The sequence below is a fragment of the Notothenia rossii genome (assembly GCF_949606895.1).
Source record: "Notothenia rossii genome assembly, chromosome: 4".
NCBI lineage: Eukaryota > Metazoa > Chordata > Actinopteri > Perciformes > Nototheniidae > Notothenia > Notothenia rossii.
In genome coordinates, this window is record NC_136902.1 from 31,789,962 (window position 1) to 31,813,032 (window position 23,071).

Genomic DNA, 23,071 nt, shown 5'->3' on the forward strand with positions numbered 1-23,071 from the left:
GAATGCAGAACATTTGTCTTGGATTGGGGTGAGGTTATTGACGTTGGAGGCTGATGAGGACACTGTTTAGAAATTGAAGCAGAGCATGACGTTTTTAAATTGGACAGAGGAAGATTCGAGTTCTGCTGCCCTCATGCTGGATCCTCTTTTCGGTCAAAATATCCATGAGAAGCTTTATTTAATTCACTTTATTCACAAACAGTCTAAAGGGGCCTTATTACGCTTTTTGGGGCTTTCCCCTACCTGTAGAGTCTTATATAGGTTTTTGTGCATGTAAATAGTCTAGAAAGGCTCAAATCCCAAAGGTCACTCCAGAGGGAGTTTCACTCCCACACACTTAGATAGTAGTCCCTTTGTTTCCCTTTGCGGAATAGTGAATACAAAACATCCACACTTCTATTGGCTAGTGCTCCATCAAATTGTATGCGGTAGACTAAATACCGCAATTGGTGCTTGACCAATCACAACGGAGCTGGCCAGCTAACCAATCAGAGCAGACTGGGCTCTGGTTTTAGACAGAGGGTGAAAAGAGGTGTTTCACCACAGGTAGTATGAGAAAAATAAAGTGCTTTTTGAACAATATAGCATGTAAACATTTCACAGAAGAGGCACAAAATATAAATTATAGACCAGAAAATTAGCATAATAGGGCCCCTTTAAAAATACAATTATGATCATAATAGATATGGGACACCCCAATAAACTCTAAAAACTTTATAATAGGGGCCCACAAAAGAAAAAAGAAGTATTTACAATATATTTTGGTATGACATCTAGAATAGGAGAGAGTTTGTGTATTATACAGAAACATTCTGTATAATACATTCTGTAAACCATCCAACCTTGATTCATTCAAAAACGTTGATCTAAATATATAATACACAGATGCATTACATGGGAGGATAATATTATTAATAATTTCAGTGTAGAAAAAAAGTCCCCTAATGTTCCAGCCTTGACATATTTGTTTACCGAATAAATCAAAGCTTGTGGCACATGAAGGTGACACCGCTACAAATCTTTATCACCACACACTGCTAAGTTGATCAAAGAGTGTGTTTGCCAACTGTGCAGAATTCCTCAAGGTGTGCCTTTTTTCGGCTGCAGCTGAAAAATCAGTGTGAGGACTGCATTCATCTAAGCAACGGTCCAGTCATGTGTGAGGCCAATCGGCCTACCTGCAACTATTTGCTTTTCCAGCTGTTTCCTAGACTCTGAGTGGGAGAGAAAGTGGTGTGTATGTGCAATGTGTGTGATGGTTTGGAGGTGGGGGGGGGGGGGGGGGGGGGGGGGGGGGGGGGATGAGATGGAGAGATCCTGAGGAAGGAAGATAGAGAGGAAAGAGAGAAAATGTGTGTGTTGAATTTAAGTGAGGAGTATCTCCTGTTCCTATTACGCGGCAGTGTGCTTGCACAGTGGAAACACCTCGAGAAAACCCATGCCTCACACAGTACTGTATATACTCTATCATTCACACATGCACACTGAGGCAGATGAAGTCCTGTGTGCGCATGCCCCCACGCAAACACGCCCATATGCCTGGCTGCCCCTCATATAGGCTGATCTGCCTCTCAGACACAAAGCCACAAGGGATGGCCTAGATTCCACCACATGCAGGCACACACAGGCAGGGAGCAAGGCAACATATCACGCAAACACACACACTTGAATGCCAAGTATAGATCATGTAAACATACAGTCATAGCTTCATTCATTATGTTCTATTTGGGATGATTAAGAAAGTGGACATTGATTTATGCTCAGTTGTAAATTCCTTGTCTTTCATGTTCATCAATACCAAAGGCTTTGAAGAAAAAATGTGAGCGTACACTACAGGCAGTTGTGAGCTGATTGAAAATTGTGATGTATGCAATTATTCAAGCTCGAACAAGGATGTCTTTAAGCCTACAATTGCTCTTGGCGAAACCACCTCTTTACCATTGTATGACCATAATTGCCCTAAGATTCGACATTTATAATCAAACACTTGTCTAAAAGTCATACAAGATTAGCATAATAATGATAGCAGCAGTTCAATTACCCTCAAGGAATTTAACTTTAAAACCAGCGAGCCTTGAGAATATTTTATTTATTGCATCTATAAAAAATGCTCCTTTTATCGACAAAATGTTCAATAATAAGGTAAAGCTGTATGGTATAGTCGTATAGTAAAGTAAAGCATAGCACAGCATAGCTCTGCTTTGAATAGCATAGCGGCGTAGCATAGCATAGCACTGCTTAGCTTACAACAGCATGGCATGGCATAGCATAGCTTTGTGTAGCTTACAATAGTTGGGCATGGCATAGCATGGCAAAGCGCTAGCATAGTGTAGTTTAGTTTATGATTGTATTCCATAGCATAGCATTACTAATCTTAGGATAGCATGGCATAGTAAAGCATATGATACCATAGTATAGTGTGAGGAAAATAATATGCTTTTGGACAGACTTTTTGTATTTGATTTTTGTTAGCATGATTATGTCATGATATTACATTATGTCAAGCAAAAATGTTAGGCTATCTTGGCGATCTGATGTGTGTTCATTGGATCAAGTAACATAAATATGATCCCATAGGAATCCTGGAATTGAGTGAAAGCAAGTTAATTAAGGGGGACAGGGATTCCTTTTTCCAAGCTTTGTATGAGGCCCACAGTCTCAGACTTTGAAGCCATGTACCGTATGTAAATATTCTATACCAGGCATGCTCAATTACATTTTCACTGGAAAAACATTTACATTACACATGTCTGACTTGTAAAGGTAGGAATTACAATGTGAAGACAATGCTTTTAAACTTAGAATGAGGTTATTGTTTTAATGTACACAATGAAACATTGATCATTTTTCTTTATCAGCTTTAACCTCCTGCTCACAAAATAAGAACAAGTATGCTTAACAAGAGAAAGATTCAAAAAGCCCAAATAAAAAAAATATGATCTTAATGATCTAACATGTAAACACATACACACTTAGAATGTTTGCAGATTGTTTTAATAAGTTAAATATGTTTTTTTTCAACATGATTATTGGTCTCAGCCGCAACCAAACTTAACAGCATTTCAAATAATCATGACTTCTGAATCTGAAATGCTTCCCTTTTTCTTTTTTCTTTTTTTACTTTTGTTCCAATTAATAGATCATCAAAGAGTCAAAATTAACACAGTGAAACAAGTTGAGAAGTGTGTTTTTTTCAGGACATGTAACATGCCATTCAAAAATATCACATGGTGAATAAGAAGGATGGCTTTCTTAGAGCCCCCTCTCCTGCTGCACAGTAAAGCAATCGCTGCTATTCCCTTAATCCGTTCACAGAGAGCTCAAAGCCACCATTAAGCAGGCTTCAAGTTGCCTTTTTTTCCATCTGTCAGAAAGGGGCTCATGTTGCCTGTCTCCTTTTTAACGTTGCATGAAACGTACGGCAAATTATGGATTACTTGCTGGTATGTTGTCAACACAGACCTTCTTTTATTAAAGGTCATAGGTTGGATCCATGTAACAGCCAAAAAGCCTAAAGTCCACTTGGTATGCACTTGAAAAAAAAGACACCGTAGTTGAACTTCTTCTGGCTGGCGCAATGCATAGCAGATCAATTGGCATGAGAAGAGATGGAAATAACAAGACAATTACAGAGTGGGTAATGTGGTGATTGAAGTGCTATAATAAAACCTCCCAGGGGTGGTATTGTATAGCACCACAGGGCCCTATCATCCCCTCTACCAAGTACACAAATTAACTCCCTCCTATTAACTATGGACGCAGACTAGTAAATGGGTCACTGAAATTGTTTATTTTACTTCTCTTGGTGTGTATACTATCAGTTACCAGCAGTTTCTAGGACAGAGAGACCAGAAAGAGAGAGAGAGAGAGAGAGAGAGAGAGAGAGAGAGAGAGAGAGAGAGAGAGAGAGAGAGAGAAAGAGAGAGAGAGAGAGAGAGAGAGAAGAGGATGCTGGAACTTTCATATATTATGTATAGGTAAAATATAAATAATGCATCATGAGAAATGTGGAGTTAGAAAGTACATGCAACATTGTCAAAACACAAATGTGTACACACAAATGTATACAAAGAAAATATTGTGACATCCCAGACCCTCACCATCTCTCCAGCCTCTCCAAATCCAGGAAAGGACTCGCCCCTTTTAACGTCACAAGCAGCGGAGTATGGTTTTTATTTAAAATTATTTAGTTATTTTTCAATTGTTTTCTTAACTATTACTTTTGATGAAATTGTTAATTACATCTCAGTCTGTGTGGTACGTCACGACACACCCCTATATGGTAAGGAGACAGCTGAAGAGTCATCGAGAGACTGACACGCTTCTCGACCAATGGGAGCAGAGCCTACGCCACAGTCGATCGCTGTGATTGGACACTGGCAGGATTATATATGTATAGATATGCCTGACTGTTAAACCTTAGGGGCGGGACTATGAAGAAGTGCTGCCCGTCTATGTTGATACAGATCTAAAAAACTGGACTAACACTGGAGTGTCTGCTTACGTTGCCCCTCGCATGGAATAATGTAAGTCATTTTGCACTTGCCTGTACCTTTGGGAGTGTTTCGTGTAGTGAAATGGCATATAAATTACAATATTATTGTAGTTTTTCTCTTTTTCGTTTCGTTTTTGCTGAGAAGTGCTTTCAGGCCGAGTGGCACACGCGCTTTTCAGGCCAGTGAAGTGAGCTTCTGTGAACGTAGCGTTAGCTGTTGTTATTGCTCTCTAGCGGGCTGCAATATTTTGACATGCCGCCGACACAAACAATGCACTCAGTGAGCCTAGGGGTACTGTCATTGTAGAGAGGTCATTTCATATAACAGACAACACAATTATCCGCATGTTGTGTGGACATTAAAGGCTATTTTTGTATATTATCTGCGTCCGTTTTGTTAGCAAGTCCGAGCCCAGTTAACGTCCTGTCCGAAATCCATGTGGCCATTTAATGTGGCTGTGCAGGTTGGGAAACAAGTAGTAACATGTATTAGCATACATATTATAAATGTTAACGAACCATTCTTTAATTATATATATATTTCCCAATAATATGTTTAATAATGATAATTCGTTTACTCCCCCTAACAGTATAGCAAGTGTCGGAGGTTAGCAAGCAGTGTGAACTTTTTGTGTGTATGAAATGCTGCAGAATGTGTAACTGTTGTACTGAATGTCCACTAGTCCTGAAATGTTTTCTCAAGAGTGTTCACATCTGCCCGAGCGAGGCGAATATTGAGTTGTTATATTTATTGAGTGACGTTTGGCGTAGCTGTGTGTCCGTGCATGAAATAACGGGACGTCATCAGTGCTGCCAGACCCGACTGACCGTTAGATAGCCCTGCCTAATCACTCCTCCTTTCTTCTCTGTTGACAGTTTTGTTTTATACGGAGGAAAAGTTTTTCAGCGTGGGGAAATTGTAAAAAAAGGAAAAAGCTTCAACTCCACTGGCCCGGAGAATTTGGCGACCTGGCTCCAACATTTGGGCCCCCCTCTGCTACTGCACAAAGTGAAGGTTGATATGCCACATCAGGTAAGAGAACATTCACTAGCTTCATGACACTAAAGGCTCCTGTTAGCATGTGATGTTGTGAGCTAGCCGCTGCTCATAAAAAAAAATCCTGCAGCTTTTTTCTTTGTTACCTCTCCACACCGTGTGTTGAAGCCACATGCCATTACCAATAGCGCATTAATCTCGCATTTCAGCACAACTTCTACACTAGCCTCGTCCCGGTAATGTTTTGTGTGCCGTGTTATTGTTATAGGCGTGTGCTTCCCTCCACATTCCACATGTATGTCTGCCTGCCTGCAGCAGCGCCGGTGCGCAAATCCCGATAGGAAAATAAACCAGATCGGAGGCTTTTACACATACATGGAATTAGTATTACTACTGACTTTGTGTTTAAGTGATTGATGTTGGGATGTGGTGTTAAGAAGTGCTCCTTCCCCGAGGGTTGTCAGTGTCTGATCTGAAGGAGGCTGCTCCTCTCGTAGACAAAGGGACGGATCAGCATGGAGCCAGTCACCTACTGCAGTTGGACATAATGTTGTTGTGTTACTCTTGGACAGTATGTCAACAAGTTTTTAGTTTTTTTCAAATCTTTGTTGCATCCTACATGTGTATTATGAGATAATAACACGATCAAGTAATCAGATAGCAAAATCAGGTGTGAAGTCTGGGATGGTATTGTTTTTAGTTTAATTGTTCATACAGTTAGTCTTTACTGTGTTGCTGCCGTGGAATTGTATGCCATTCATTACCTCAAATCATCTCTCCTCAGTGGTCATTGTGTTTTTTGTGTTTTGAAGTTCACCTTTACAGCTCAAGTTTTAAACAAAACCATCAGTCCTTCATTAAAAAAATAACTATTTATCGAAAGAGTAGCAGTATCTTTAAGTGTGGTCATAATTGAGTTCTCAGTGTTTCCACCCACTTGTCTGAAAAAAACGAAGCTGCATTTTAATTATACTTAAGAGAAGTGTTATTTATAATGAGATGATTTAACTTTTCCCCTTAATCTCCAGGATATTCTGTAAGGACTATTTTCTCTTTTAACGTGGCTTGTAAAACACTGTAGCTGTGCTGCTCTGTTTGTAGTGGTGAGCTGGAATTGCAGAGACTGTTCCGGTCACTTTTTGTAGCGTTGAATACGATGGAAGACAATGTCTGTACATCTGAAAGAATGCTTTGAACCTGTGGTGCTGTTTTGCCACATTGTGGTTCTGTTGCATGTGCCGTGTTTGCTTGTTTTAGCACATTGTGATTTTACTGGGTTGCTCCTCTCCTATGCTGTCAGTAAACACACCCTACAAATAACATGTTTCACTGACCGCTTACCTCCCACTGTTGGACTAAAAACCCTGTATCTCCACAGAGTAGTTTAGTAATCTGTTTCTCAGCATCACTCGCTCCATGTTCCCAGTGCATGAGACATACATTACTCTCTGACTTTTTTTGTCAGGTCCCCCCTTTGGGGAAAAAAAAAAGTCGGGCCCCCCCAACACAAGTCAGGCTCAGTGGCGGCGCCAGATATTTATTTTGGGGGTGCTGTGGGGTAGCTTGACGTTTCATAGAGGGTGCTCAAACATTTAGGGTTTCCCATTAATGTACCGGGCGCAGGGTTGGGATGGTTACTTTGTAAATGTAATCAGTTACTGATGACTGAATACATGGCTCTGAAGTAATCTGAATACAGTTACAGTTACGCGTCTTAAAAAGTAACGTAATCAGATTACTTTTAGATTACTTTAGGATTACTTTCTTTTTCCATCACAGATGGTATGTATTGGTGAACAGGAGACACCAAAAGCAAAAGGAAACTGAACGTTTTTTTACTGTTTTAATGGCTTATCAAGAGCACAACTGAAACATAACATCTGAAACGATGCAACAACATAATAAACTTTTTGGGATGCAGCTTGGGATGTGAGGAGTGAGGGGACACGGCTTAGAACGGGCGTGTCGCCTTCTGCAGGACATTAATTAAATGTCGAACTCGGACTTCATTTTAAGGAAATTTCGGCCAGGGGTGTAGAGTTCAAGCACCGGATTGGCAAAACAGGAGAGTGTGTGCACCAGTCTGCCTTGATCTATGTATTCATGTCTGTGACTCTCACAGTATCTGCTGCCACTGCCTGTTTTATAGAAGGAAAACCTCCTTCACTTCATGAAATCTCTGCAGCACCAGGAGGCAGCGGGAGGGTTACCTCAGCCTCTGAGAAGAGGAGCGCGCCGCGCAGTGCCTTTCACGCACCGCCTTTCACGCACCGCCTTTCACGCACCGCCTTCACTGTGTTTACCTCAGAATCATAGAAAGGCTAAAGAGCGGTGTGGCTGATGTGTTTTAACCACACACACCTCTACAAACACACACACACACGATTTAAACGCATACTTTGGTTCCTCCATGTTTCGTTGTTATTGTTTCACTGAGTGGACCCGCAAATGTTTTTCAAACGCTCCCTTTTTTGGTCCATCTGCGGCGGTAATAGGTTTTGTGCGCTGTGATGATTCGGCTGTACCTTTAGTAATGAATATTAAAAGTAATCCAAAATGTATTCACTTCAGATTTACGAAAGTAACTGTCAGCTCACAACATATAGGTGTAAGCAGGGGTAAAGTGCTATTTTTTATAGGTGGTGTGTGGACCTTACATAGGGGGGTCTGAGGGCATGCTCCCCCGGGAAGATTTATTTTTAAATATTGAAGTTAAATGCATCAATCTGGTGCACTTTGAGAGTTAAATGAAGAGATCTATGGATACATCTCAACATCCATGTGAAACAGAACTGTAAACAGATTTCCTTTTTCTTTATGGATATTTTACAAATCACTCCCTTTTAAACTTTATTCTTTTTTTACTGTCATATAGTATTTCATACCTGTTTTTCATTTATTCTCTTATTTTTTGATAACTATAATGATCATATAAACGTGTGCCTCGGAAACAATTGTTTACATTAATGGTGACCAAAACGTTTGAGACCCACTGAGACAACTTAGACTAAAGTTAACTACCTAAACACTGAGAGACTCCTTTAGTTCACTGAGTCTCTCAGTCTGACAGGAGAGGACTCTCCTCCACTTTGTTGTTGAAACAACTCTTTATATCCGTTAGCGTAGCTCGCTAGCACCAGAAGCTAACAACTACGATATCCGGTACCGGTGCGCTCTCTCTCTCTCGCGCACGCACACAAAATGGCTCGTTCCACACACACACAGAGCCGAGCTTTAATGAAACACAGAGACCCAGACATAATAGTACTGTATCATATTATTTTCGAATCAATAATTTTTGAAATTATGATTTAAAAAAAAAAAAAAAAGTTTAATCTTATTTATTTGTAATAACCATTTTTCCTCCTGGTTTCTCGCGCCCCCCCCCCCCCCCCCCCCCCCTGTCATGCCTCTGCGCCCCCCAGGGGGGTGCGCCCCCCACTTTGGGAACCACTGCATTAACAGGTTCATGATATCACTGACCCGTCTAAGACACGAGTGGATCTGAATTTAATTACATTTGTCTCGAGTGTTTCGTCACCTTAATGTGTTGCTTAAAATAATACTTCTGCATACAGTATGTGACACTGTTAGTGTTGCACAGCCAGATACGGCTCAAGAAGCTGACTCAGATATGGAAATATATGATATTATCATGTGATATGATGCGATTGATTATGTGATATGAATGATAATGGGAGGGACACATCGACGTCTGGACTCAGTGTCGCGGACTGTACGTAATGTTACTTTGCTCCGGTTACGTTGTGGCAGATATTTAAGTAATTGCTTAACGCTAATGTAATAACAGTCAGATTGCTCTGAAGATGGGCAGTGATATTCTATTAATGTTCACGTTCAAACAGACGTTGATTTTTGCCGGACCTCTTTCCTGCAACGGCAGTTTAAACTGTATTTCCCACAGAACTTGATAGCTTTAAACTCCGCAGACTGAGCTCTGATTGGTCAGCAGGCTGTGCTTTCACTGCTCTGGAGCAGGTTTGGTGTTCAGCATAAATTACCATGGAGATCTACCCCGGTAAGAAGTGAACCAGCGTTGTAGGACCGGAAACCCAGAGTTAACCCTGAAGTTACCTCGCTAAGCGAAAATCCGGCTTCGTAGTACATAGTGCTGTGTACCTGGACTCACATTCAGGTTCAGGTCCGGACTCAAGTCCAGAGGTTCAGGTTCAAGTCCGGACTACAAGTCCGGACTTGTGTCAAGTGGTGTGAGTAACTAAAGTGAACTTACTGTGAGCTAATTATCAATTGAAAATAAACTCATAATCAACTCAAATTCAAACTCGTCAGGTTTATTGTGCCCCCTTCCAACTTGTGTCTACACCATGTCTTTTCTAGAACTCTACATGTGTTACTTACTAACTACACAACACAACTACATACATAGTGATGTACATACAAGACTCAATATGCAAGAGTACAAGTCTATGTGTTCTTGTTCAAGAACAACAACATATTGACATTGTCTGGGTGAAGTGTTGCTCTTTCGGCAGACACTATATCACCATACATACAAAGGAGTTAGCTTAGCTACACTACCAAATATGGCAACCAGCATCCCACGCTGTCAGTGTCCAGCTTCCCTCGACGTCACACAGATCTCGCGAGCAGTTGCGATATTTTGCGAGACTTCGTGAGCTCAGTAATGGCCGCCATATCAGAAGCCAAAACAATGTTTTTCGTCTTTTCTCAGCGCAAATTTCTCGATCTATGGAAGTTTTTAGATGGTTTAGAACAAAAAGGAGAATATACGTAAGTACCGGTTCCCGACGTTCCGGTTTTAACCGGACTTGAACCGAAACTTTTTACAAGTCCAGTACCGGTTCGGCGTACCGGTACGCAGCACTAGTAGTACAGGGTACTGGTGTCAGACAGTTGGTGATTTATTTATATTTGGCTAGGTCTTGTCCTGAATCAGATCACTGTAGATGGGGTTTTTCAAAGTTCAGATAAATATTTGGATACAGATCTGCACTGCTGTCAGATTTAAATGATCCCTCGTCAAAATCCCGTCAAAGACAGAGGCTCCGGCTTAACTGAAGGATGTTTTTAAGCTGCTGATAATTTGTAGGGAAGTCCCCATCATGTTTGTTTTGCTCTGATGTCGATGTTCAATAACAATTTGAAAATCTCATTCCCTTGAATGTTGAATAAGTACGTATTTGATAAGGGTTCAAATCACACCACACGTTTTGTTGCAGTATTACTTCAATTTTTCTGACAACAATTCCAGATATGCCAATATTACATTCTATGATGATATTCTTTTAATGCGATCAATATGAGACAATATCTTCTGCCCATTTAATCACATCAGACTTTATTTATATAGCACTTTTCATACACAAAAGGTAACAAAGAGTGACAAAATAAAAACAATGATCATATAATAGATTATTATATAATATATATTTATATTTTATATTTATATATGCTACCCTTAATCCCAGTCCATAGACTGAGCAACACATATTTTTGTGATTAACAAAACAGTTAATAACAATAGAATGCAATACATGCAGGACTGAATATAACAAGAATACATCAAATGTAATCAAAATTGAAATTAAAAAGGTGGGTCTGATTATCACAATCAGTTACAATTTTATCAACTCACAAAAAGCTATTCAAATATGATTTAAACATGTAATTATGGGCTCTTCTAGACCAGTGCTTCTCAAACTTTTTTCATTAATATACCCCCTTTGAAACATTTTCTCAGCCAAGTACCCCCTGACCAACCCCGGACATTTTTGACGGAAAAAGCATATATAAATAATTACAATAGTGATGTTCCATCAGTGTTTGATTTATTAACTCCTGAATTACAACAAACTAACGATATTTTCATCTTTATTCATGAAAAAAAAGATTTTTCCAAGGAGTTTTTCAATTGAATTAATATATGTTTAACAAACCAATTAACAAAATGAAAATGAATTATTAAAAACTATAAATACAATACACAAATGTAACATGTTTATATGAGGACCCCCTTAGTGGTTCTAGGAATATTTTATATAAAATTGTATTTTCTATTTAACTTATTGTACTAAGATTATTTTTGTAATCATGCATGGTATTTTTATAATTAACCTTTTTTATTTTTTTTAACCTATCGTACCCCCTGCAGTACCCCAACGTACCCCTAGGGGTCCGCGTACCCCCATTTGAGAATCACTGTTCTAGACAATAAAATGGAAACAAATCTATACTTTTCAATAAGAAGAATGAAAACAGCCAAGACTTGCTTAAGGCTCAGTTAAGGTAGGCTGACCTTTTTAAAGTGGACCATCTGTTTCATAAGAACTGGTGGTCCTCCTTAAAGGTCAGCTCACCTCGTGAGCCTGCTGTCACTGTTATAACTAGAGATCCACAAGAGAGAGAAGATGTGTCACTACAACTATTTCATAGAATTACAGAGACATATAGATACAATTGTATTAGATTGAATATAGCAATAATCCTATATTACCCACCCATCTTTTGCAGTAACTGCTGATTGCTGCAGTATTTCCTCTCCACACTTACGAGTTCTCCTTTCATTCATAAAGCTCACAACTCTGTTGTCTTTTCTCTTGAATGTTCCCATTGTCTGGTAAACCATGGTGTTCTGCTTATTTTTAACAAAACAATGATTCTAATAGGAAAGACCTAACAGACACCAGGTGTTTTCAATGGCGAAATGTATGTGCTTCCAGAGGTTTAATCACTGTTATGGAAAAAAACACTTTTATCTGCTTTGTGACATTCACATATAGCAGATTAGCCCCTTCTTTTTATAATTATGTTGTTCCTCCAGCCACAGTATCCTCCTCCTCTCCCCTGAACTTAAACAGGGGCTAATGGATTCCTTATGAAAGGTAATTGTGTAGCTACAACATAAATGTGTTAGAGGCTCTGGTGTTGTGGCTGGTGCGATTAGGTCACGTTTGAAGCCCCTAAGGGCCTCGGAGAGAGAAACGTCAATAGCAGCTATACCATACAAGTAGTGCTAACAGAAAAGCACGTTCACAGGGGTAAACATATGAGTGACGCAGCGCTGGTGAACAAGGGCATAGACCATAGAGATCACAGGGTGCATTCAGCACAACAAAAACGCTGCTAGGTTAGAGGTTACATTCCCATGGGGTGAAAATGTATTCATATTGGCTATTTCCTAATATACTGTGCTTTTATGTTTTGCTGTTTATTTTCAATTCATTTATTCAAAAACTGTATAAAAATACAGACAAAACAGAGATATATGAAATAAGACACCCCGATGAACTTTACAAAGCTTGAGAAGAGGGGTCTACACACTAAAAATCAAGTATTTAAAATGTATCTTTTGAACATATCTATAATTTGAGGAATTTGATGGATTATACAGAAACATTCACAAGCTAAAGGAAATACTTCATACTAACCAAATGCCCTCAAAACTAAACGAATCAAACCTGAACTACTAACTGGTCTTAACACAATCATTTCATTGGTATAGAATAGGTAAGATGTAATACACACAGACACATTAAAAAGGAAAATAATTGTTTACATTTTATTTCATGTAAAGTGAACTTGTTATTTTCTTGAAATTCACTTTTGGAATAATTTGTATGTTTGTTTTTGTAACCAAGCTTTCTCTTCAAGCACAGATCTGAGTCAGGCTTCCATACTGTCCAGCTTCTGTTTTACCTGTCAGGCTGAGTTAGGATAAAACGAAGCCCACTTTTCTTTTAGCACTGCCACACAGGGCTTATGGTGGCTAGAGAACGGCTTAAATACTTAACAGGAGACTGAAATCACCTTCAGACTGTCTTTACAGAACTAACTCAGACAGCAGATCTGGATCAACATGTGTCATGTTCTCAAATAATGAACTGAACATTAAGACCTAATACAACAAAATACTAATGCTGATAGCATATGTCTCTCAGAAATGTCTGCAACAGATATAGTCTTTCAAGCCTACATTCTCCAGGTTTATTATTTGTAGCAAAGCGTGTACTTTGCATGCTAAAAACATATAATTTTGAATATTCAACTGGCAGAAAATCATCTATGGCATCAATCTGGCACTGACATATTTGTCCTACGGCTAATTGTATTCCAGTAAGTTAAACTAAATAGAGATATTTCTGAAAGGTTCTGTCAAAGTCCCGTCTCTTATTACATGTTACTTGTTAGACGCTTTTATTACGGATGTTGACTTTTGTATGTTTTACTTGTGTACTTGTTGTTCCTTCTTCATCAAATGTATAAATATTTGAATATTAAGTAATAGATAGGGATGGGTATCGTTAGGATTTTATCAATACCGATACCGGTACTGCTTATCGGTATCGGTATTTTTCGATACTCTTATCGATACTTTTCAATAATTTGGTGCTCAAAATTATAGACATGAATACAAGATGTGAAGATTAAACAGTCATTTTATATTGTAATTTTCTTGCAGAAATAACTGTATAACTTATACATTAGCTTCTCAGAAGCAGACACAAATAAATAAAATAACTTAAAGGGGCCTGGCTCGCCCTATCATGCTTTTTGGGGTTTTCCCTCAGACAGAGGATGAAAAGAAGCATTTTTTAACATTTGTAAATCAGTTACATCTCGTTTTGTCATTTGAGTTTATTTGCTGTGTGTAGATTCAAGGATTTTGGTTATGCAAACTTGTCACCTTTCGGCGAAATTCGCTGTTTTGAATCCAAAATAGGGCGTTTGTGTGATTCATGTAGATCTGCAATAAAAATATTTTGGGGTATGGGAGGGGGTCTGGGACCCGGATTAATGTGCGGCCGCGAGCTTTTTTTTATATATTATAATGAAGTACGAGCTGTGTGCTCGAGTCTTCCTGCCTGTCGGCTCTGCTCATGATGTATAATAAGGCTCTGCTGCTCGGCCATGATGGTCTAGCTTCATCAGCTACATTACCTACGGTGCGTTCGTTAATATTAACTGTGTGGTTCGGAGTCACTGTGGCACAGACTGGACCGCTGGTGAACAGCTGTTAGAACGGGCCGTTCAGGTGTTCAGAGCAGAGCTCCCTGTCGGAGCAGCAGAGTGTGATGTGCACTGAAAAGGTTATTTTTCCGTCGCAATATTATCCTTGAGCTAGCTAACTAGCATACATTGTCACTATCTGCTAACGTTAGCTTTAGCCTTAGTTTTCTAATCGTTGTTTTCATAGGCTATAAACAGAGGTGGTATAAGTTAGGGTTGCCAGAAACTGACCATGATCAAAATCGATTATTCGGCAGCCCTGGCGAATAATAATCGATTATTCGACCGATCCGTTGTTTTCTTTGCCTGCCATTGCCTTTACTTGGAGATGAGCTATGCGCAGCAGTGCTGCGTCTTTCTCTGTAACCTCTTAGACCAACGTCTTTTCGCAGAGCTTGCATTTAACTTCCCTTGGACTTGTAAGTTCGAAGTAGTTCCACGAGGAGGAACTCTTTTGACCTGCCGCTTTGTTCATCTTTAGTCGCACGTGTGAGGGAGACGGGGGGTGGGGGCGGGGTCGGTGTGTAGCGTGCTGCAGCAGCAGTCTGCTCTGCACGCAGGCTTTCTCCAAGTTTACAGTAAAACAAACTGGTGGTGTGACCAATGGCCATTTACAATTATTAATACTATTACTATTATTAGCATTAGTCTATATTTTGGTTGAAACTAAGCCAGAAAAAAAACAAACATAAATAATAATTAAAATATATATAAATAAAATCGATTTTTAAAAATAATATTCGATTATGGAGACTGTAACGAATATTCGAATAATCGAATAATCACTGGCATCCCTAGTATAAGTATATATCTCGTACTTGTTTAAAAGTAGAAGTACTCAGTTCTTGTACTTGAGTAAAAGTAGAAGTACTCAGATCTTGTACCTGAGTAAAAGTAGAAGTACTGAGATCGTGTAGGCTACTTGAGTACAAGTAGAAGTATCAGAGTGTAGGAATACTCTGTTACAGTAAAAGTCCTGCGTTCAAAATGTTCCTCAAGTAAAAGTAGAAAAGTATTATTATCAAAATATAGTGAAAGTAGCGACAGTAAAAGTAGTCACTTTGCAGATTGGTCCATTTCAGAATAATATGATATGTTTTATAATGATTGATCATTAAAGTGTTATCAAAGCTGGTAAAGGTGCAGCTAGTTTGAATGACTGTATACTGCAGAGTAGCTTGTGAATTTACTCCAGGTGGAACTAAAGTCTGATTTAAGACTTGATTATATTTCACATCATTCATCCACATCTGTAAAGTAACTAAAGGTATTAAATACATGTAGTCAGGGCTCTCGACTAACTTTTTTCACCATCCTCCCGGAACCGTCCCGAAATACAATCTAAGCCGTCCCGAAATTAATGTGGGCCGTCCCGAATTTAAAATATTAGTTTTTCTACATTATCATTAGTTAAAATCATTCAAAGTGACCTGTAACATAAATAAAACATCATACAAATCATTAGATGATAATTCATCAAACTTTTTACTTGAGTAAATCAGTCAATCACATGAACAAAGGCCAAATATATTTAAACAAACACACAAACGAGAAAATTACTCAACACAACACTCTGTCCTGAAGACAGAACCCAGAGTAACCACTAACCAGGATGACAGTCTGTAACACAGTCAGGAGACCTTTACAAACTGCCCCGCCCCCTCGCACACAGACCGGAGAGAGAGATCTCGTCTGGATTGGAAAGCTTGAAAATACATCATAGACGCATGTTGTAGTCTTATTGCATATTAGAAACGGAGTTGGCTAAACTAAAACTGCGATATAATGTTTATGTAGCAATAATACATGTGACATATATTTTTTAAATGTCTCCAGTACCGATAAAAAGTCCGCTAACGTCGGAGCTTAACGTTACCACTGTCTTTAATAATTCTGGCCCGGGCGGAGCCCGTTTAATACTGGGGCTCGGTACACATCCCTACATGGGGAGAGGCGCAGCATATTGCTAAGGACTAAATACGATGGAGGGTTCTCATCTCAGCCTTATTACCCATAGGGGATGAAGAGGAGTAAGTAAATAAAGAGGCCGGCGCTCCAGGGTCTGGTTCTGCTGTGCGTGTTTGTGATGTAACGGTAAAACATTTCAGAATTCCTCCACGGGATACCATTGTCATTGTACATCATTCAACCCACGAAATACACACACTCAGTACATACTGTAGCTAGATCCGCAAATTTGCGGGCCAGGAAGTGTGTGTGTGTGTGTGTATTTTGCAGGTTGCTAAATGTTTTGTGCGTGTGTGTTTATGTTGACAAGGAGGTTTAATAACTGTGTGCTACACAAAACGTGCAGTCGGTTTCATTTTCATCGCCGTTTGTAGTAGAGTTAGCAGGGTATTTTTATTTTAACTCTCGTCCCAAATTCGTCCCAAAATAATTTTTTATCCTCCCCGACACTATTTTTTCCGACGACGGGACGTCCTTAAGCTCAAGCCCTGCATGTAGTGGAGTAAAAGTACACCATTTACCTCTGAACTGTAGTGGAGTAGAAGTACAAAGTAGCAAAACATTGAAATACTTAAGTAAAGTACAAGTATCTCAAAATTGTGCCCTTTTATAGTACTTGTTGAGTTTATGAACTTAGTTACTTTACACCAGTGGCTATAAAGATAAAAAGACTAAGCCTTGCACAGAGGCATGAAAATGAATTCTATCAAAATGCTCAACAGTGCTGCCAAAATTATAAACTGGCTGCTACTCAATTAAAATAAATGCTTTTATATATTTCTATTAGATGTGACTCTATGGCGTTTCTGTTATTATTAACACTGCTGCTTTAGTTGTTCTGACTGCTAAAATCCTCTGTTATTCCTAACTTTAAAGCCGATATTCTGTGGGGTCGGGGGGCTCGGATCCTTGTCACCTTTTTCATACCTGATGAGTTTGCATCCCTGTTGTCAATTTGTTTGGTTATCTAGGCACAGCTGTGTGTGACTCCCTCTGGTACACTGGTATGTGTTTTCCTAATGTAGAGAGCATTGATTAATTAATAAACTACACACTGACTAGATCCTGACCAAATCCTTTTTTGTTGATCAAATATTTTTCAAAAAAGTATTGTATATTATATAACAGCTGCACATCACAGACCGGAGTCTCTGCTACTGTGGACCACGAAGGAGCCGATCATCATCCCCATCCCCAAAGACCCTGCATGGCATGGAAATCTCCACCTCCTGGAAAAATTCTACACCCAGCATATGTGTTGCTCTATATGTGTTGCTCTGTGTTGGCCAGTAGAGAGGAGGACATTTAAATAAACACACTCTTAACACCCTCGGACTCTGCGTTGTGTTTCGTATGTGTGATGGGGTGTTATGCAGAGGGGAGGAAAACAGGACACAGCAGATTGGGATTGTGGTGGAGATGCTGAGCAGTTATTTAATTGTTGCATGTAATTATTATTATACTGCATGCTTCTTAGTTATTCCATTTTTTGCTGTAACATGGATCTGTATGTAACTCTATATTTACTTGTTATCTACCACACTTCCTTCTACATCATACACCATCATTATACATGGTGTATATAGGATATATATATATATATAAATATATTTGTATACATATCTGTAAATTGTATAATTTTATTTTTCGTATTTGGGATTTCTCTTTTGTCCACTCACTTGGCCCTTTCTCTTTTCCATGTGTAAAATGGCAGCTGCATATTCTGCTTTTCTCATCTGGCTCCCTGTCTGCTCGTCTACAATGAGACAATTATATAATTAATTACTAATAATAATTTAAACCTGTTAATACCAATATTTCACAAATTCTTCATGTCAACTTAAGAGCACAGCTGTATGTTGAGTATGTCAACTTTGCTTGGTTCGTCTTACTGGGGGGCAGCTACATGGATGTCGGTGCAGTCCACAATCATTTTGCAGTTGAAGGCAGAATGAATTTATTATTGACTCAGAATGAAGCACAACTTCATGTCATACAATACATTGACTTTATTTGTAATTGTGTAAAAAAATATGAGCATTGATTAGCAAGCAGGACCTGCAGGAACAGAGAATGGTGATGGATGGAGCTGGGAAGAGAGAAGAATAAAGAAAACAGATCAACTTTATTATCGAATATTAAAAATTCAATTTCAAAACAAGTTGCTGCTCCTACAGTTTTCTAGTATTTAAAGATGATTTCACACGACCAATGCAAAATATCACACTCAATACATGTGTGTCTCTGGGGGGTGCATTGTGCCCTTGATGTATATAAATAATATACCAGAGCCAAATACTATTACGTACAGTGGAAATCAGGTTGCCAAAGCAGGTCAGTCTAGTGTGCATGTTCCTCAGGGTCTCAGCAGTTACAGGTGAGGTAAAGAAAATAAAAGAGAAAAAGGTCAGTAACAACACTTTAAAGTAACAACACTGAATAATTATCTACTTTAATAATTTTCTCTCAGTAATCACTCAACTACTGTCTTTCCAACAAACAGATTGACTCACTCTCACTATCATCACAATGAAACACGTCCAGAAGAATGTCATGCAAAGCTGCCTGCCTGCCTTCGACTCCCTGAACTGCCTGATCTTTTAATGTTCAATGTTAACCATTTGTGCAGATAGCATTAAGTAGAAAAGATCGCTAATGTGGCGTTAGCCTACCTCCCGCCCCCTTAGCACCTGGTGGAGGGGGCGATAAGCTACTCTTCAAATGTTTCACAAAATACTTACCATCATGACTACTCTTACTGTTTAACATTTTGGTTTACTTCATGTTGAGGCTAATACAAATGACAAGGCTAAGTAATGTAATGTAATGCTAACTAACATGCTCGCTACTAGCTAGGAAGCTAACTTGACTATGTTCCATGTAAAACATGTATATTACCTGATATGTTTGGTCCAACGACTCCTGGTTCTTTCATCAGACGGGAAGTGATAGAACGAGCAAGTGGTATGATCACTTTTGTGATTACAACCTGGTACAAAGCATACAGGCATCTTGTAAAAGTGAATTTATTGGAGCAATCTCTTATATTTATTGGAGGGAATAAATCAGTCTTCTTCTTCTTTGCTTTAATTGCGAGATCTTCTTCTTCTTTGCTTTGCGAGTCGCAACCCGTCTTGGAGCATTATTGCTTATGACATCACTTACGCGACCCAGAATGCATTTGGGATTTGTAGTCTTTCTGGTTGCGTATTTTTCATAGTCTTATATTTCAACAGTTTTACGAGAAACTGTGACTTTTTTTACATGGAAATGATTGTTTAAGATTGACAAACATCATATGTGTCATTCGTGGCACAATTCAAACGGGATCAAAAGATAACTTTTCTTTCTCCATTGACTTCAATGTATACATTTCCGCTTCCGGGGTCCCATGGAGGCTCCCGGAAGGGGAGGGACTTTGCCTCTCTATTGTAAGTGGCCAATCAGAGGGGTCTCAAACCAGATACATCACACGGGATGAGGGTTTCCAACCAACCAGAATGGTTTAAAGTTAAAATAAGGAAGTAGACGTAACACATATACAGATAGCAGCACCGTTTGTCCAGCGGCTTAACGGTATACCGATACCGACCAATCAGGTACCGGTATTGACTTAGTACCGGTTCTCGATACCCATCCCTAGTAATAGATTATATGAAAGGCATATGAGAGGCATACAGTATAGTGTAGTGTTGTCACGATACAAACATTTTGGTTTCCATACCGATACCAAGTCAAGAATTGTGATTCCGATTCCTTTTCGATACTTTTCTTAAAAAAAGGGAAACATTCTTAAATGTAATTATTGTGCCTTATTTCACACCAGAACCATAACCATAACACAAACTTTTAAACAATGAGAACAATAAATAAAATAAATGACAAGAATTCGTATTAAATAAAATTAATACTTTTCTTACAGACAGGCCTCGTGGTGTCTGTAGGCTTGCCCTCACTGTCAGAGATATAGCTAAAATACTTCCAAATTTCGCTTCTGGCGTCTTTTTTGTCAACAAGCCGAGGTGCAGCGGCAGTTGCACTCCCACTTACAGCCATGCTTCTCGTTTTCTCACATGCTCTGCCAGCTAGCGCGTGCACGAGAGAGGGGAGGCACTTGAGCGTGCACGAGAGGGGAGGGACTGCAGGCACGGCTGCAGTGCAGGGAGTGGAAGCAGAGCGCTGAACACACACAGCTCTTATTAAGACGGCGCTTTCTCACCGGAGTACTTCCCCCCGTCATTCTTAAAGTACCGATACTAATGAAACGGAGGAATCGTAACGTTTTTAACGGCAGGGTATCGCGGTACCTTTCAAGTATCGGTACATCGTGCAACACTAGTATAGTGTATTTCAATAATGTTACTATTACTGCCATCCATATTTATCTGACCTATAGTGCATACACCCTATCTCTACTGGAAGACATTAGGGCTGGACCCGAATATCCGAATATTCGTTTGTTGGAGTAGTATTCAGGTTTCAATTTCGTTATTCGGATATTTATTTTTATTTTTTTCTCGTTTTTATCCTGGTTTTTTTTCAAATTGAATTTATTGAAATCTCCAATATCAACGTAAGAGCTTGCGCTTCTTTGGGGGGTGCTAACACTTAACCTTAAGCGTTATCGTTTACTTTCTCCGTCTTTATATGTAGATATTACTTTTCTCCGTTAATCTCCGTCACGTTGTTTCCATAGCAACAACAACTTCCTGTCAACAGCGCTAACTCTCCTTCTAAATAAAAGCATGTCCATACAAATAGGAAGCCAAGCCAAATTACACTTAAAGGTCCCATGTCATACTTTTCCGGTTATTACCCGTCCCCTTGTGTGTTATGAAGGTTTTTATGCATGTAAACGGTCAAAGTCAAAACCCTCAAAGTAAACCCTGTAGCGAGTAAAACTCTAACACAGAAAATACCTCCCCAAAACGCCTCGTTGGAGATACGTCACTGTCCATTTATTCTTCCGGGTACCGCATGATGTCATGCGTAACCCGGAACCAAATGGACCAATCCGCGGAGCCGTTACTTTACGTCCGCGGAGCCGTTACGTTAAGCCCCCGCTGATTGGTCCAAATTGACCAATCCACGGACTTCCTCACACACACACTCATTGCAGGCAGCTCTGCTGATCTCTCCTCCCTGGCTGCAGGCTGATAACAGACAGTTGGGATCGTGGCGAAATTCTCTCTGCAGACCCATTCTCACAGCGTTTATCAACCTTTTTCTTACTCAATATCAAGCCACACTTATTGTTTTTACTTCGGCTGTGACTTTGTGTGTGCTCATGGTGAGTTTGGCTGTGTTTCGCTGTCGCTAAACAAGGAAACCACACCTCCACGGAGCTCAGCGCGATTCACAACATCCCGATTCACAACATCCCGACCAATCAGAGCACACTGTGCTCACAGGGAGGGTGGGGGCTGGAGCTATTGGAGGTACAACGAGCCGTTAAAGGCAGAGAGTGAAATTCAGTGTATACACGTAGTTTACAGAGATGCTGTATGAGAAACCAAAGTGATTTTGGAAAATTGCAGAATATAAATCTATTCTAGTAGACCTCAACAATGGAATTATGATCTGTGGAAATGGCCATGACATGGGACCTTTAAGACATATACAACTGCAACGAAAGTAACAAACACAATGCGATATCCTTTTCAATTTCAAAGAACACAAATTGGGTTACATGATCAAATAACTATAAAACAACAATACTGTAGAACGGGTCGGCAAAAGGCGGACCGCGGTCCGGATCCGGACCCAGACGCCAACCTATATGGACCCGGACCTATAATCAATACATTAATTATTTTAACCGCCGCCGACAGGGGGCGAAAGAGACGAGTGAGCGATACAGGGAGAGAAACACAGAAGAAGAGATGAGAGCGCGGCAGAGAGAAGCGGAGAGGAAAGTGAGTGAAGAGAATAATTAGCGATACAGGGAGAGAAGACAGAGAGGAGAGTGAACAGGCGTGTTAGCGGCAGACAGGGAGAGACAAATAATTCCACAGGGCGCTCTCCAAGAAGAGGAAAGTGGACAGTGAGAACAGAGCTTTTAACCCAGAGTGGACTCATTCATGTTCATCCTGCCCTCTGGGAGCACAGAACCAGTGTGTCTCATTTGTTCAGAGACCGTGGCGCTCATTAAAAGTATCAAAACGCCACTATGAGACAAAACACAAAGTGTTTGACCAAACATTCCCTCTCAAGTCAGAACTGAGGTCACAAAAAATAAGCAATTAAGTCATGATGTGAAACGGTTAAAGAAAAAGGGAAACTCAAGCTGCTGCTACACTTTATTTTATTTATCTAAAATTAAGCACTTTTAAGATGCACATATTTTCAAAAGATATTTTATTTATTTTCTCTATTTTATTTTTAAATGCAGCCCGAGAGGAACATTACAAATATCCACAGTATTTTACTGTATATCTGTAGAGTTCAATGTTAATTGACAATAAATATTGTTGGTTTTGAATTGTACTTTCTTATTTGATTGGCAGTCAGTTGTTGATTACATGCAGACGTTGATAAAGCTACAGGCTACTTCAATATATATCACACTAATTCATTAAGCAACTTAGACATTTTGATGTTCT

General features: G+C 39.5%; 1 protein-coding gene across 1 annotated transcript in view; it reads left to right on the plus strand.

The window, feature by feature from the left end:
* Positions 1 to 4,431: 4,431 nt before the first annotated feature.
* The window catches only part of LOC307036666 (vitamin D3 receptor A), a 116,077-nt gene continuing 97,437 nt past the window's right edge, over positions 4,432 to 23,071 (plus strand). The window contains exons 1-2 of the mRNA XM_079677190.1: positions 4,432 to 4,526; positions 5,372 to 5,528. The gene's annotated coding sequence lies outside the window, so the exon portion shown is untranslated. The remainder of the gene's footprint in view (positions 4,527 to 5,371; positions 5,529 to 23,071) is intronic.